Raw genomic sequence first — 15,924 nt, 5'->3', positions numbered from 1 at the left:
ATGACTTAGATCAGGACAATGACAATATTCTCTGCCAACATTCATTCTGACAAACAAGCATAATTATTTCCTCAAACTGTGTCCAATTCTGGTTTTTTTTTTCAGATGTGTTTTATCTAATTAGGAGGTCTTTTATTTCCAAAGATGCACTTCTTTTTTTGAGAGACTCAGACAGACAAAGCACTCGAGCATTCTCTGCCTTTATGTTTTGCTTCTATGCTGTAAGCAATAAGGAAGTGCATCACTGAATGATTTTTAAATGTTTTCTGTTTTCCATTGTTTTACTTTGTTGTGGGGAGGGTATCTCAGTGTTAAAGATAGTTAGGAAATTATTAAATCAGTCAGCCTTAATAAGAAGTTATATTTCTAATTAAGCAGAAATATCTGATAAGCTTTTTATTAATTGTTGATTAATTGGACCTTGGTTTTTCACCTCTCAGCTTAGTCTGATGTGTAGTACAGTCATAAGGAAATACATATTCAACTTCATTTTTCTGATCATGTTGAGATTGCAGTATAATTTTTGCAGTGCAGAATATTTAGAATGCTGCAGTATAATTTATTCTGTATACATTTGGAGGTTGACCTTATATGTGACCTTATTTTCCAAGTAATAAATGCCGGAAAGATTATTTTTTCCTGACCTTTTGCCACAGCAACTCTCTGTTTATAATTGGCCATTGATCTGTATAAAGATGCAGTGCAGGATTTTTTTTTTAAAGAAGCTATTTGAACATATGTCTTATTCTCTCAGTTTTGTGTGACATGAAGACAAAAATTCTGGATTTTTAAAGTTTCACTAGGAAACTATCTAGTATTCAGATTAAAAATGAGTGGTTTTTTAGAAAAGGATTGTATGGCCAGTGTTCATAATACTGCAGTTTGTCCAGCAGCATCAAATTCAATTCTGGGCAAAATATATGCAATCTAGTAAGCATATTATGCCAACCATTCCCATTGCTTAATTTGATTATAATGCAAAGAGTTATATGCAGGTTTACATTCGTCATTATATCTAGTTGAGCTGCCCTATTCATTGAGGAAAATTTATTCCGATAACTCAGATGAATTCCTCATGTTCTTATGAAATATATATTGAATTGTGGACCTCAAGTACTGTCAGCCACTGATCTACAGCAGTGGCTGTTTATGTGAATTTCTTTGCTGAAGACAATAAAATTATGGGGATAGAGAGACAAACTATTTTTTCCTTTTTTAATATATTTTTCTTTCCTCCAAATATAATTACAAATTGTAATGATATAAATTTGTTTGCTTGAATGAACTCTTCCGTCTCTAGTGTGCTATAATAAAATCATTGTTATAATATGAAAACTGAACCTGCATCAAGCACCTTATGGGATTTCAGGTCATGGCAGTAACAAATGTGGTGCTATGTGGTGTTCCCAATGAAATCAATGATTACTTGTCATTGAGATTAGTATGATTACGGTTCTTAGCCCAACGTAATATTTCTCTTTTGAAAGAAGATAAATAAAATTGTTTTCTCTAGTCATAAGCCAAGTTGAAGTAGGGTAAGAAATATGATATATGTGATTAGGATAGAAAAATAATTTAATTTTTCTTTAGAGAAAAATTGTTTTCTGGGAAAAGGAGATGGAAAGTTTGCTAGAAACAACTGTCTCCAGCAATGTCTGAAGCAATATCAGAAGTTGTGGTTCTGTCATCATTCTGGATTATACAGGGATGGGAATTCACTATTTTGTAGCCATATTCCAGGCTTGATTATTGTCTTTTAAAGATATTTAAAATACTTTGGCTTCTGCTATTAGAACAACACTAAAAATTAAATCTTATTAAATTACTGAAAAATTATCTGGATTAACTGTGAAGTTAGGATCTTGATGTGAGAATCCTAATTAAAAAATGATTTAAGTTTGACATATTCTTCATGGTGTTCCAAACAAACATTATTGTCAGGCATCCAATTCTGACTATGGCAGTAATAAGCATTCTAGTTGTACCAGTGTTTTGACTACAGTTTTGAGCCACTCTAGCCCAAATTGAAAGGGCATACTGTGATAAAAAGTGTGTTGGCAGTGCTATGGCAATTGTGCTTCTCTCAGTAACAAAGTCAGAAATTTTACGAAAATAATTTTTTGCAGACAAGATGTCTTCTGATTTCAGCATGAGATGGAAAGCAATCAAGATTACTTTATGATTTTCATTTAATTAATGAAAACAGTGAATGATAGAGCCTGTCAGTTTACTATTGAAATAGCTGATTTCAAGGAAAATATATCCTGATAGCAAGTTTTGTCTGGTAGTGATTTTAAACATTTTCACAAATGAGAAAGGCAATGTAAATTAGATATAATTAATCTGATAATTAATGAAATGCTTATAAAATAACTTTAATGAAAGGAAAGCAGAATGCCCCCCCAAACTGTAAAAATTATCATGACAGTAAGTCTTGTGTTACAATAAGCACGTCCCACTTTAGATATCTCATCTCAGCCTTAAACTCTCTTGCTGTTATATCCAAGCCACTTTCTGCTTAAGAATATCTCTTATAGTCTCTTAAGCTTACTTTTGCTATCTTAATCAGCTGTCTTACTAAACAGCTTTTTCCATATGCCTGCTACTCTTTTAATAGAATGGTTTTGGATAAATTAGTTTTGTTTGCCTGTCTTTTTTTTCCACTTCTATTGCTGATACTTTAAACCCTATCACTAGTCTGGACAGTTTGAGATCACCCTACACAGAAGTCTTACAAGAATTATTAGTTTTGAACACATCTATTGTAGCATGTAATATTTACTTTTTGCATTTCAATAACAGAGTAATTGTTTTGTATGGTATGATTTAAGAATAACAGCAATAATCTGTATTTCTTTAAAAGGTATCCAAAGGTGGAAATTATATCATAACCCATAAAACATAAACAATAATATCTACAAGGGAGACGTAAACCAGCAAGATGTTAATTTTATACTTAGCGAATCCTGCATATGCTTACCTTATAATCAGTAAAGAATAGCAAGTTATGGATTTTTCTGTGGCTACTCATAAATTATTGTCTTTGTTAGATTTCCCCAGGAATTTTTAGTTTCTTTTTCTTTTGTTCTGTTTTTTTTTTTTCTTCTGTCTGTGTTTTCATGTTCCATTGTAAATCTACACTTTCATGTGTTTGTCAAAAAAACTTCAAGGCATTAAATATCTCCAAATTCAGTAGCTTTGTTGAGTTTTTGCTTTATCACTGTGCATTACATCTTTCTTTCAACACAGTTTCTTGCCATTCACGCTTGCATCCCATAGAAGAGCCATTTCTGCATATGCTGTTGCCTCATTAACAATAGTGTGGATCCTGAGAACAAAGAAAATAACCAGAAGCAACTGCTTGGAGGAAGGGTAAAATGAAACTCTTCATAACATAGTTGTCAGGGTCCCCTCTAGGACCGAGGCTGCCCATCAGGCTGCTCTGTAAGAGTGCCATTTTAGTGCAGGGTATTGTTACTAGTATAAAGAAATGTAATGTATCTACAGGAAAAAAGTGATACTAAGTGTAATTTGAAAATATAATAGTTCTTTCTTCATCACAACAAAAATACATTTGCATCACAACTGATGCAGTTCTGCATGTAAGTCTTAGAAATAAAAATTATATCAGTTCTAGAGACTCTCTGTGAACAGTTTGTTACCCTTTGTGTTTGCCCACTGAATGTGTTCACATAACAAGTCTGTAGTAACTTGTTCATTTGCAGTCTCCATTTCTAAACAAGACTGATCCTAGAAATCAGGTATCCTGCATTATCCATCTGCAGCAGAGCAGAAATTACAAAAATTTTTTACCACATTTTTTCTGGGCTATCCATTAATTTTCTTGGCATAATCTTGCTAGACTCTTTTGGATAATTAAAATCCATTCTGTTTAACTGAGTTAGAATCAGTCTAGACTGATAAGTGGAGAAAGTTCATCAAGCACATTTCTGCTGTCTAACATCACCACCAATGCTTTCCATGCCATTGGGGATGATGAGTTCTTTTATGAATACACCAGCTTAATGAGATAATAGGAGAAGAAGATTGTGAAGAAATATTTCTTTTCAAAGTTTGCAAAACTGGTGATGGCCTTTTCTGAGAAACTGATGGAGGCTGGGAGTCTCCAGGAGCTGGCACAACATGTGAAATCTTTTGTTCAACAATGCTTCCTCCCATAGGTTTTCTCGTCTGGACAGAACATCTATCACATTCTCTCTGTGCTCAGAATATCTGTCAGACTGCCCTTCTTGCTCTGACACCACTTAATGGTCTTTATGTCCAGCCCTTTCATCCCTTCTTACTTGCTGGCTTCTAATATGGACACGTAAGATGCTAACTGGCTGTTTACTTGCGCACAGTATCTATTTTCCAATTTCATCTGATGAATTGATTTCCAGGAAAGCTATAAGAGCAACTTAATTGTATTGAGGATCTCTTTCTTTTTTTTGGTATGTCTCAGTAGTAGACTCTGTTTCTAGAATTGTAAATTCTGGAAATTTTTAGGTGAAGCCCACATAAAATGAGGTATTGAGTCTTGCATTTTCTGCTTCTGTTTTTTATTTTCTATATATTTTTCTCATCTTTTCTTTTGGTTTTGTGTTTTATGCAAGCACATGTATGATCCTAGATGAGGACTAGCATAGGTCAAAGAAAACTTATCTGTAATGTAACTGTTTCTGATTGACCAAATTAGTTATCAATAAGCTGAAGATATTTGATTTTGGCCTTATTCTAATAATGAGATTTTAAGATTTAAATGTAGGTAGAAGTGCAGAGCTTTATGAAGAATAATACCACTCTTTGACATCTACTCTGGTGTGCATAGCAAGTTCAATATGACCACTGGAGCCATTGACATTACTTCTTTGCTTTTTTCTGCTGTGATCACTTGGTTCAGTGAAGCAGTACTTCTAAATATATGAGAATTACCAGCATTATTACTGGTTTCATACTTCTTATAAGTCTTTGTGAATGGTGATATTGAAACTTCAATTGGGATTAAACTTTTAAATTTATATACTTCACTTTTAGTCAGAGGAAACTAATAAAAAGTTTCAAATGTTTTAAGTGTCTTGATCTCAAGCATTTTAAGATGATCTAGGTAATGCTTTTGCAAAATTCTGTTACCTGGGCTGAGCTAGACAGTACAACTATTCAATAGTTCCCTTTTTCTGAGAAATCAGAATTATATTCTCCCTTGTAACCAAAGTTAATGAGCTACAGAGAAAAATGCAGGTCAGTTGCATTTGCTGTACAGATGATTGTCAGCTTTTCTCATGTTAATACCTAGTAATCTATGGCATATCTTTTGCTGTATAATGTCTACAGCAAATTATATGATGGATTTAGACAAAATAAAGAGAAAACTCTCGTATCTGCCAACTTTTCTTCACTCAGAGTATTATGTTGAAAATCTCTCATGGTTTAGCTTCTATTTTTAGACAGTTTCCTAGTCTACCAGCCAATTTAAGTTAATCTTTTAGATTTCAGCTATTTTTATACCAAGCCGAGATTTGTGATTGAAGCTGTGTGACTGCTTCAAAGCAGAATCCAGTTTGTTTGGTACTTCCTCATTATAGGTGGGAGGGCTCCCAGGCACAGCTTCGCCACAGTGTGCTCTTCTCAGAAGTACACAAGCAGCTTTGCTTTTAAAGCAGTGCTATCCTGGTAATGAAGGAGAAGTGTGAGGAAGAAAATATTTGTCCTAAAAGAGCAGGAAAGTCAGAAAAAGAAGTGAAGTGGCATCCTACAGGAGAAGGGATATATTCACTTAATGTCTCATGACTTCTCTGCCTCTATTTTGTTGACACAAAATAGAAGAGTGGTGCAAACATTCTAGCAGCTGAAGTGACAGTGAATACAGTTTGCATCAGATTGCCTTAGCCTATTATTGCTGCCTGTAATTGCCCATTATCCTGCATTTCAACCGATGCTGTGTTCTGCCAAACTGGGGTTTTAATCAGGTGCACGTTTCATCACCTGGCAGATTATTGCCATCATCTATCTGGTAGATGTGAAATTTTGTGAGCAGCATATCCCACAATTAATGCATTTCGCCAAAGATAAGGGGGGCAAATTTCTATAACTGACTTTCAAAACACACAGAAAGAGCTTTCTCCATCAGTAGACACAAATATGTCACTGTGGCAGAGAGGGATTACAGCCATTCAGCACAACTTCATCTATGCACCATTTGGTGTGTCATGCTACATTTTTAGGTAATTTCATTTCTTCTCCACATTATTTCTACTTATTTTATAATTTAAAAATACTTCAGTGGTTGAAAATTATGTGTATTTTTGACCTGTTTTGTTTTCATTGGACACTTCACTATCGAATCAATTTAGATAATGCCCTTACGAACATCTGAAAAGTTCATGACTGCACCAATAAAAGTATTCATAAATTTCAGAAGAGTTTTCTTTGATGAGCTTATTTGCAAATTAATTCATACCATGCACTTCAAGATCACAAGTCTATTACCATAAGTCTCGTATCTGAGATTCTAATATTTGGTGCTGTAGCTGTTGGTGCTCATCTCTTTCTGCTTTACTTCAGAGGCAGCAAAGCCGAATATCCCTCCCCTGTCACTAGTGGAAATCTCATTACATCCTTGCTGTACTTTCTGTTTTGACACTGCCTTTCCTGGGGCTGAGCACAGTTATTGTACTGCAGTTTGTTCTTGAAAGGCTTAGAATCCATAAGTTATCTTTTCACTTTATTCCCACCAGAAGAGCAAGGGAAGGATTTGTAGTTCTCAGTAAGATGAGGTCCTTCTATGTCAAAATCATTATCTTCAGCTAACATTTCTTCTTTTCAGATTCTTTTTATAAATTGAAAGAAAAGTGGGGGCATAGAAAGATCAACAACTTTTGAAAAAAGGAAATCAGAAAATAAAGAGTTTTCATAGTATCAGGCTTTATGCATTTCCCTGGGTGATAAATGGATGTTCACTACTTGTGCTTACTTTTGTTAATGAATATTTTAGGGCATATATTCATATATTGGATGAATACTTAATATCAAGGAAACTATTGTAACAGGACTAGAGAGTCTATTCCTTACTCTTGCTTTGTGTCTGAAAATGTCCTTGAATGGTGTACTTACTTAAATTAAGCTTACACAGAATTAGAGTATTAAAAAACCCATACATATGAAGGTATGTGTGTTTGTTCAATAATATAGAGAAGGCAAAAAAAAATACATCTTTTCTCTTCATCATTTGAAATCATCATTTTATGATTTATGTATCTCCTCTTATTAAGTCAACAGAAAATACTGATATGATAAACCACAATAGTGGACAAGATTTAACAAAATCCCATCACATATTGCAGCCACATTCTTTTCACCAAAAAGAAGCAATGTTCTGCAGATGGAGTTCCCATGAAGATGACACATATTATTAGATGACACATATTAGTTGGAAATCTGAATTATTGTATTTATCAATAGTTCTATGTCCAGCTGGGGAAGACAAAAGAGAAGTGTCTTAAATAAGAGACAGGAGTTAATTATTCCATTCAGCAATGCTTTAGCTGGAATACTACTAATTGTATTTTGTTCTTCTGGAACAAAGAGTATCTCCTAATGTCTGTGCACAGTAATAGAGACTGTCCTTTTCATGGCCCTTTTTCTGTTTACATACCACTTTTCTTCTATGCCATGGCTTCCAGAGGGGGAAATGTGGTTTATTTTAATTTGGGCCAGAGTTGACGCATGTTCTAATTAGGGATACATCTACAGTATGCAGTTTATGGGTATATGTTAGAGATAGATCTGGAAGGATTCAAAATCAAAAAAGAGGTGTAATAACAGCAGAAAATAAAGATTTGTGAAACATCGCCGTAGGTGAAGTTTGAAAGAAGTGTTTGTTTAGAATCTGTTTAAATGAAGAAGGACTGGAGTGAAGCATAATAAAGGTCTTTGTGTATATGAAGTTGCTATGAACAGGATAGTGCTTGCATTTTCTTTTCTTTTTGTTTAGTTTTCTGGGAGAAGTATTTACATTACATTTGAGACAGAACTTCATAATAAAGAGGGGTAGGCACTGTAGTAGACTGTAAGTTAAAGAGTACCCTTTCCTGGAGATTTTTAAAACAGATTAAATACACATTTGTCAGTGATAATCTACATTTATTTTAAACTGTCCAGGGCCAGAGGATCCACTCTAGTCCTGCTTTTTATGGTGCCAAAATGAAATATGGGGATGTATTGCACTGTCCAATCCTGAGTAAAACATACTGAAAGACAATATTTGCTCTGCTCTGTTCCTCATCTTCTTCTCTGCGAACATCTTCATCTTGAGGCACTCACCATGTTAGAGAATTGCAGGGAGTGTGGATTACTAGTGCTTCCCAACAATAATATGCAGCATTTAGCCTGGTCCTGGCTCAGAGACAGAGCTGCAGAGCGATTAACCAATGGAACTTAGTGAGTCTGTAAGTTTGTGGAACTTACAAAGCCTCTGTGCTCCAGTGATACACGGTGCCATGGATCAGCCTCTGTGCACCTACTGCCCAACCGGATCTCCAGAATAGCAGAACAGCTGGTTTCCATTCCCTGCTGCTGCCTTCTCCTCTTCCAGATGCTGCACTCAAATAACCTCCCCTCCCCAAGTGGGCTTCATATGGTTTGAAAGGGACTTAATGTACCTCAGTGCATAGGGAACTTTCGATGCATATTTCATCATGTTTCAGTTCTTTCTGCAGGGAGCACTGCATGTATAACAGATGTTCCCTGACTACTACCCTTTCCTGAAGGTGACATGCCCTTTTTTGTGTTTCATCTCTAATGTATATAGAGCTGGTAATGCCTGCATGGTACTAAAAAATAGTGCTCCATGGCTGCCCCTGTGCTGCATGCCAAGCTATATTTAATTCCATCTGCTCCCCTCTGCAGAGTGAAATGGAGAAGAGCATATGCCCAGTATAACCAAGGCACACAGTGGCACAGATAATACCCCTTTATTTAAGAAAAGTATTGGTATTTTTTTTTTAATTTAGGACCCTATTCTTCCAGTTTTTTTAATTCATAAATTGTTTCATATAAATTAGTGGAGATGGTCATGTAATTATATATAAAAAATGAGTAGTCTTTTATTATATATTGTTATTAATGCAGTTTTATTAATATTGTATTGTACATATGTAGTATACATGTCTATATATGTCCACATACATGCTCATAAATACAAAAATAAGACATCATTAACTGATATCCCTGAAAACCAAATTTTGTTATCTATATAAATCCTAACATTATAGGAAATTTAATTTAATGCTTGCTTGTTTTAAAAATGCAACTATGAGAAAAATTCACAAATCTGTTTACAAAAAACATTCAATTTTTGTCATAAAGGTTGTTTTGGAAAGAATAGTAATTCCGAGGCAAAAGCTGTCAGAATAAAATAGAGTATATAATTGTAAAGGGGTACTTTACAAATAAAGTTTTAAAATATCTATTTACTAATGTATAGCACTATCTGACCCAATTTTTATTTGAACAAATGAATACAGTTCTTACATAAAAAGTGCAGTTTAGGTTGTGCATTGACAATCTCTAGACAGCTACAGAGCCCAAACAACCTTTCAAAAGGTGCAAATCAAACATAAAAAAGAAAACAGAAACAGAACTGTGTTTGTTCTGACCCTGTGGAGAGACTTGCAGCACATCTGTAATCTTCATGGCCCTGAGAAGTGTATATTGGATCTGTGTGTGCTGCTGAATATGAATATCCCTGCATTCTGTGGGGTATTCCTGCACTTTATGGAATATTCCTGCATTTCATGTCTGATTAGTTTTAACAAGTCATATTTCTTTTCAGCATTGCTAAGTTGATTTGAAGCAAGGATTCTGTCCGTTATCCTTATGGTATTTTGTTGTTGTTAGAAAAGTTCACATAAATTGATTATTGTTGAGGGGAAGTACATGGAGTAGAGAAGGATGGAGACAAAAAGCTACAGTGAACATTGAAACTATTGCTGTAAGGAAAGCTTTAAACTCAGCTTTACTTGCTGGTGTTCTGCTTTTTTGCTTCTCAGGAATACCAGAGTACATGAATAACCAGAGCCCATTGCTGAACTGGACCATTAAAATTATTTTTTAAAAGCCAACCAAACAAAAACAAAAAACAAACAAACAAACCCAAAAAACCCCAAAAAACAAAAAAATCCCAACCAACCAAAAAATAGAACAACCCAAAAAAACCCAACAACAACAAAACACCCAGACAAAACAAAACAAAATTATTTTGGCATTCATGTTTGCAATAAAAAAATAAGTCAAGTAATTTGGAGTTCCAAAACAAAACTTCTCTCAAAATTTGTTTTCTTCATTATATCGACAGTGAAAATAAAATCCCAGAAGGTGTTTAAACCTATGGCATATAAAATTGTCATTTTTTTCTTATGGATACCTTTTTTTTATATGAAAGTATTGATAATATTTATATTTTTGTTGCATTTATAGTCTGTTTATTCATTCTTTATTGTTAAGGAATATTGTCATCCTTTTTTTTTTTTTTTTTTTTTTTCCTGTGCATTAACTTTTTTTTTTTTAGTTTATGGAGAATAGCAGAAATAAGTTGCTAAAATTTTGGCACTAGAGAAGAGCCTCCCAAACACAGTCTGTACTGTTACTGATTAGTGTGAACTCACCTTCCTTTTGTTATTAAGAAATCTTACCTCAGTTACTAATTCACCAGTATTTTACAGTGATTTCAGGAGATGTGTAACCTTCATAGATATGGCAAAATAAGCCATATTTAAAACCTCAAAATAAGCCAGTATTTAAAGCCTGAGAACTTCATTGCTACTTACAACCTAAAGAGTACTTTAAATTCTTTAAAGACATAGATTCAGATGTCAGTAGAAGCTCAGATTTATTGTAAACTTATTAAATGTCTTTTTCTGATATGCATAAGTATGAAAACTTCTCACAGAGTGAGAGTTAGAGGAAGAAAAAAAAAAAAACTTAGATGTTAAGGGTGTGGGAGCATAACATAAAACACAGAGGAGAAAAGAAAACCAAAGCAGCAATCAAGACATTCAGATTTCATAGGAAGTAAGAAACTGTTAGAGGTAGTGTTTTTTGTTAAATTCAATTCTCTGCCAAAAAGAGATAAAAATTTGTAGTTTTTTTCTAGAATCGAGCTGCATTTAGATATTTCTAAACTGGAAATATTTCATATCAGAAAAGTTCTTGCTTTTTTGCAGAAATTCATCATGGTCAGCAGAACTGTACTACCTTACCCATATTGAATCAACACAGTATGCTATTTTTTTTTGTATAAATTTACAAAATATATATTTGTATTTTTAAATCAGTGTCAGGTAATATAGCTTTTTTGCATAAGCCTTTGTATTAAAAAAAGAAGTTTTCACAAAACTTGGATGATATTTTTCCTTTAGATGTGTGAACATAATACTCTGGAAAATAGAAAAAAAAATTAAGAAAAATGTTTAAGCCAGCTAAAAGTACTCTTCAAAATCCTAATGAAATACAGGATATTCTAGTTAATGGCATCTTCATTTAGACTGAATTTTACATTTCTTGAATAGATTTGAAACTAAGGCGCCAGTTTTCTTCTGGATTTTTAGCCCTCTATAAATACAACAAGATGGAAAGACCTGAGGGTTTTGTTAGTTACAAAAAAAGGAACAGAATGCTTCCCAAACCTCTCCATTTTCAACCCTGTTGAAGAAAAGAACAGCCACGCGTTCTCAGGAACATTGTCCCTATCATTTCACCTACTATCTCACCTACATCTGAGCTAGTTGCCCTAATTCTTTATAGTTAATTAGCTGATGAGCTCTCTAGAACTGCTGAGGAGTGTGGGGTACTTCCAGAGTATGATTCTTTTGATCTGTTTAAGATGAATCACTTCCTTTTTACTGTCAGTAAAAGATGAGTAACTGATATAAATAACTGTATATACCTAAACCTATGAAAGAAGAATTTTTTCTCAGGTTTTGAGGCAATGCGCTTTTTGCAGACTGACTCTTGTTTATTACCAGTTTTGGGCTTCTGTGTTTCTTATTTGTGTTAGAGGTGTTAATTGTTCCAGCCCAAATTTATTCTGGAGACATCATCACAAATTTATTTAGCAAAGCTTTCCCATTTCATCAGTCATGCTGTAGAGGTGTTGAATCTCTCTTGCATGGCAGAAATATGATTTCTGTTTGCATGCCTATTATTCCCTCTTCCACATATTTGCAGATGGGAACTGTTTTTTTCCCTCACAAAATCAGGCGACTGTGTAAGGTGCATTATTTTTTATGCTTCGCTTAAATATTTATCTACTTGGCTTTTGGTTTGGATTCTTATGGCCAAATTGGTAGTGCCAGAAGCAATGGAGTATGGTGTGTTGGAGGTTTAAAATTAGAATCTGAGATCAACCTTCTAAAAAGCCCTATGTGCTGAAATGCCTTACTGAAATGACTCACAAGAAAAGAAAGTCATGGTCTTGGATTATATGGACTTCATAAAATCAAAATAAATTAGCCTATTTATCTGACTGCTGGAACTATTTTAATTTCAGTTAATTAAATACCAAGGGATGAAGAAATATATTAATTTAAGGATTAATCTCTGTGTAACATATCTGTACCTTACATAATGTTAATCTTCAGTAAATTTTTATCATTTGGTGAATGGAAGTAATTCATGAACTTTTTAAGCCTAGCTCTTTATAACATCTAAGGCAGTTCTTGTATGTTCATTAAATAGCAATGGATTCTGGAATAGCTGTTAATCCCCAGCAAATACATTTAAGAATCAACTGGCATTTCATAAACATACAGGAGCAATCCTATTAAATCTAAGTAAATATTTGTTTAAGAAACTTCAATTCTATCCCCTTTTATCACACCCACTGTAGGGTGTGCCGCTCTGATGGCAAGGTGAGCTTTATCTGCATGAGTACACCTGCCACTCTCCTCTCAGCTCCATCAGCAGAGCCAGCTGCTGGTGGTGCTGCACATGCTGGCACAAAGAGGTGTGCTTCTAACCTTCCTGCACTGTGCCCCCGAAAGAGATAAACTAAACTAAATATGTATTCATATAACTACACGAATGTCAGAGTTTTGTGCCAAATAGCTGTGAGAAACGGGGTTGTCATGTATTTTTTTCACACTTCTAGATGACATCTTTGCCAGCAAGGTATCGTAATATAGATCTGGTCTCACAGGTTGCTATTCAGCATCAGTGTTATTGATGGAGAACATAGTCTGCTTTCTTGCAAGGCTCGCACAGAGAAGGATTGAACTGCATTTTTGGCAAATTGAACACTGTTGTCAGGAATATGTTACACACCTTCTCATGTACAGATTAACCCTAATAATGACTATTTAACTCTGTAAGTGCCTCTCAGAATTATCTCAGAAAATAAATCCTCTATATTGTACATCACTCAAATACTTATTACTGTATTCTGCTTTTCTGTTTGCCCTTTCAGCTTTGTTAATGTAAAAACAAGTAACAGAGTAACCATCCTATCTGGATTATTTTTTCACTCTATCTCAAGGCAGTCCCTTTTCTTTGGAAAATTTGAGTATTTTCTTCTGATGGTTCAGTTTTTTACCCACAAAAAAAAAATACTTATTTTGTTGGTTTCTCCAATATTTAACTACTTATACAAAGGATGAGAAAATAGAGAAGTAGTTTATAAAAAAAATAATAAATCCTCCCCATTTTAAGATAAAAAATGATGATTTCTTGCGAAAATATTAATTAGACAGTTTTAAATTATTACACATTGGTATTTCAGAAATTAAAGGAAATATAATTTAGATTAAGGTCCCATATAACACTTTATGCTTTGCTATTTACAGCTAAATTTGTAGTTCACAAAATATTCTAAGTTTATATATTTTACAGAACAGGAAAACCAAAGTGTTTATTAATAAAAATAGTGTAACAATTTCTTCAATTTACATCCTTGCACAGCTTTTAATATCTCTCTACCTTTCCTTGTATCAATAGAGCTAATATAGGCCAATTTAACCCTTAATATCCTTTCTGATTTAGGGTTTAGATCTCTCAGCTTTTTAAAAATTACCTAAGTTTTTTTTATTTACTGCCATCAGAAAATTTCACTCTGAGAAAAATAAGAATTCAATATTATGATAATTGTATTCCTGGAAAAAATAGAAGCGATTTTCAAAAGGAAGAGCTTTAAGCTTAAAACATTTGATTTTATGAAACTAAATTTTAATAAGGAATCCTTTAATTTTTTGGTACAGATAATTTAATATCTTTTATTAAAGTGAACTAAGCTAGTACTTAAAAATAGCTCCCTGACATTCAGAATAATGGATATGAAAGCAAGAGTAATAAAAATTGCTGGGAAGGTGCAGTGCAAGCACTGATTCAGCAGCTACCACACTGATTTAAACATTTTCTTTGGTACATAAGATATTAATCTCTAGGGCTCTAAAAGCATTTGAAAAGAACCCCACCTAAAAAGGGTTTTGATGTGGAAGTTACACATGGAGTAACAGAGTCTGACTCCTTGTGCAGTCTAGGACAACAGTAGTATGTGTCTGTCCTTCACTTACAGCAGCTGAAGGTAATTCAATCATCCACCCAAATGCCACATCTGAGTCACCTTGTGGAATTTCCTGTTACTCCAGCGTTTGCACAGAGACTTCAGGACAATTACAATTAAGAGGCTAAAGAAAAGGATGCAAGAAAATAAAAAAAAAAAAAACAAAAAACAAAAAAAGGCGTTTTTGTCAAACCTGTGAGGATTTTTGTTCTGTGATTTTGTTTTACGGACCCTTAGCTTGGCCTGTACAACAATCTCTACAACTTTGGTGGGTGTTCAAACACCCTGCTTTTGACTGAAACCTGCCACCTGATAATTTCACTGGAAGTGCCTAGTTCTTGCTTTAGGAGGAACAGTAAATAATTGTTTCCTATTAGTCTTCTCTGTGACAACCACGATTCAAAAATCTTTTCATATTTTCCCTTTGTTGTGTCTTCTTCAAGCTGAAAAATCTTAGTCTATTTAATCTCTTCTCTTATGAAAGCCTTTTCATAACTTTGATCATCTTTGCTGCTCTTTTTTGTCTTTTCAGTTCTATTATATTCTTTTGAACATGGCATGAGCAGATCTGAATACAGAAGTCTAGACACAGCAGCTATGGATTAAAAGAGTAATGTTTTGTGGTTTAATCTTTATTCTTTTCCAAAATACCTTCTTTTTCTAACTGCTCTGCTGATGAATTATGAGCTGACATCTTCATTTCACTGTCCAGACTAATACAGAGATTAGTTTTAGAGTCACTTGCTCGGGTATTGAGAGTTGTTAATATTTTCCATCATGTATATTACCTGCATTTGTTGACACTGAATCTCATGTGCCAATTACTAGTTATTCAATTGCATGACTTCTATCTGCAGCACTTCACAGTCTCAGATTTTGCTACTCACTTTTGTTTGATACCAAAGCTAATTTAAGTGATGCTGTTACAATGCTCAAATTTCATATTTGGATTCCATATGGTCTGCTGATTTGTTAGGAATAATTTTACTCTATTAATCTTTTAGTTCTAGGCAGTTTTAATGACTCATTTCTATCCCCAAAATATCTGCATTGTAGGAATCACCCTGGGTTGCTTCTTTCCAAAAAATTATTTTACTTTTTTAAAAAATTATTATTTTTTTAGGAGCAGGTACTTATGACCTTATTTTCTTTCAGCGCTCTGTATGTGCAGATTCTCTGTTAGCCTCACTGATCCTCTGGCAGACTTTCATTTTTTCTGATTTTTTTTTATAAAAGTCCTCATTAATTTCAGTGTCATGAACAAATAATCTTCAAAACCTTTTTCATACTTCCCTACAATATTATAACATTTCATGTGTTGTACTTAATTCATTTTTTTTATCCTAATTTGCTCACAATTTTGACTTTTTTCA

General features: G+C 33.9%; 1 protein-coding gene across 6 annotated transcripts in view; it reads left to right on the top strand.

Annotated features, from left to right (window-relative positions):
- The window catches only part of PCDH17 (protocadherin 17), a 90,251-nt gene that overhangs the window by 30,413 nt on the left and 43,914 nt on the right, over nt 1-15,924 (top strand). The gene's annotated exons all lie outside the window — the stretch shown is intronic.

Source organism: Zonotrichia leucophrys, chromosome 1 (genome assembly GCF_028769735.1).
Source record: "Zonotrichia leucophrys gambelii isolate GWCS_2022_RI chromosome 1, RI_Zleu_2.0, whole genome shotgun sequence".
NCBI classification, from domain to species: Eukaryota; Metazoa; Chordata; class Aves; order Passeriformes; family Passerellidae; genus Zonotrichia; species Zonotrichia leucophrys.
Note: the sequence above shows the minus strand (reverse complement) of the source record. Positions and strands in the feature narration are given on the sequence as shown.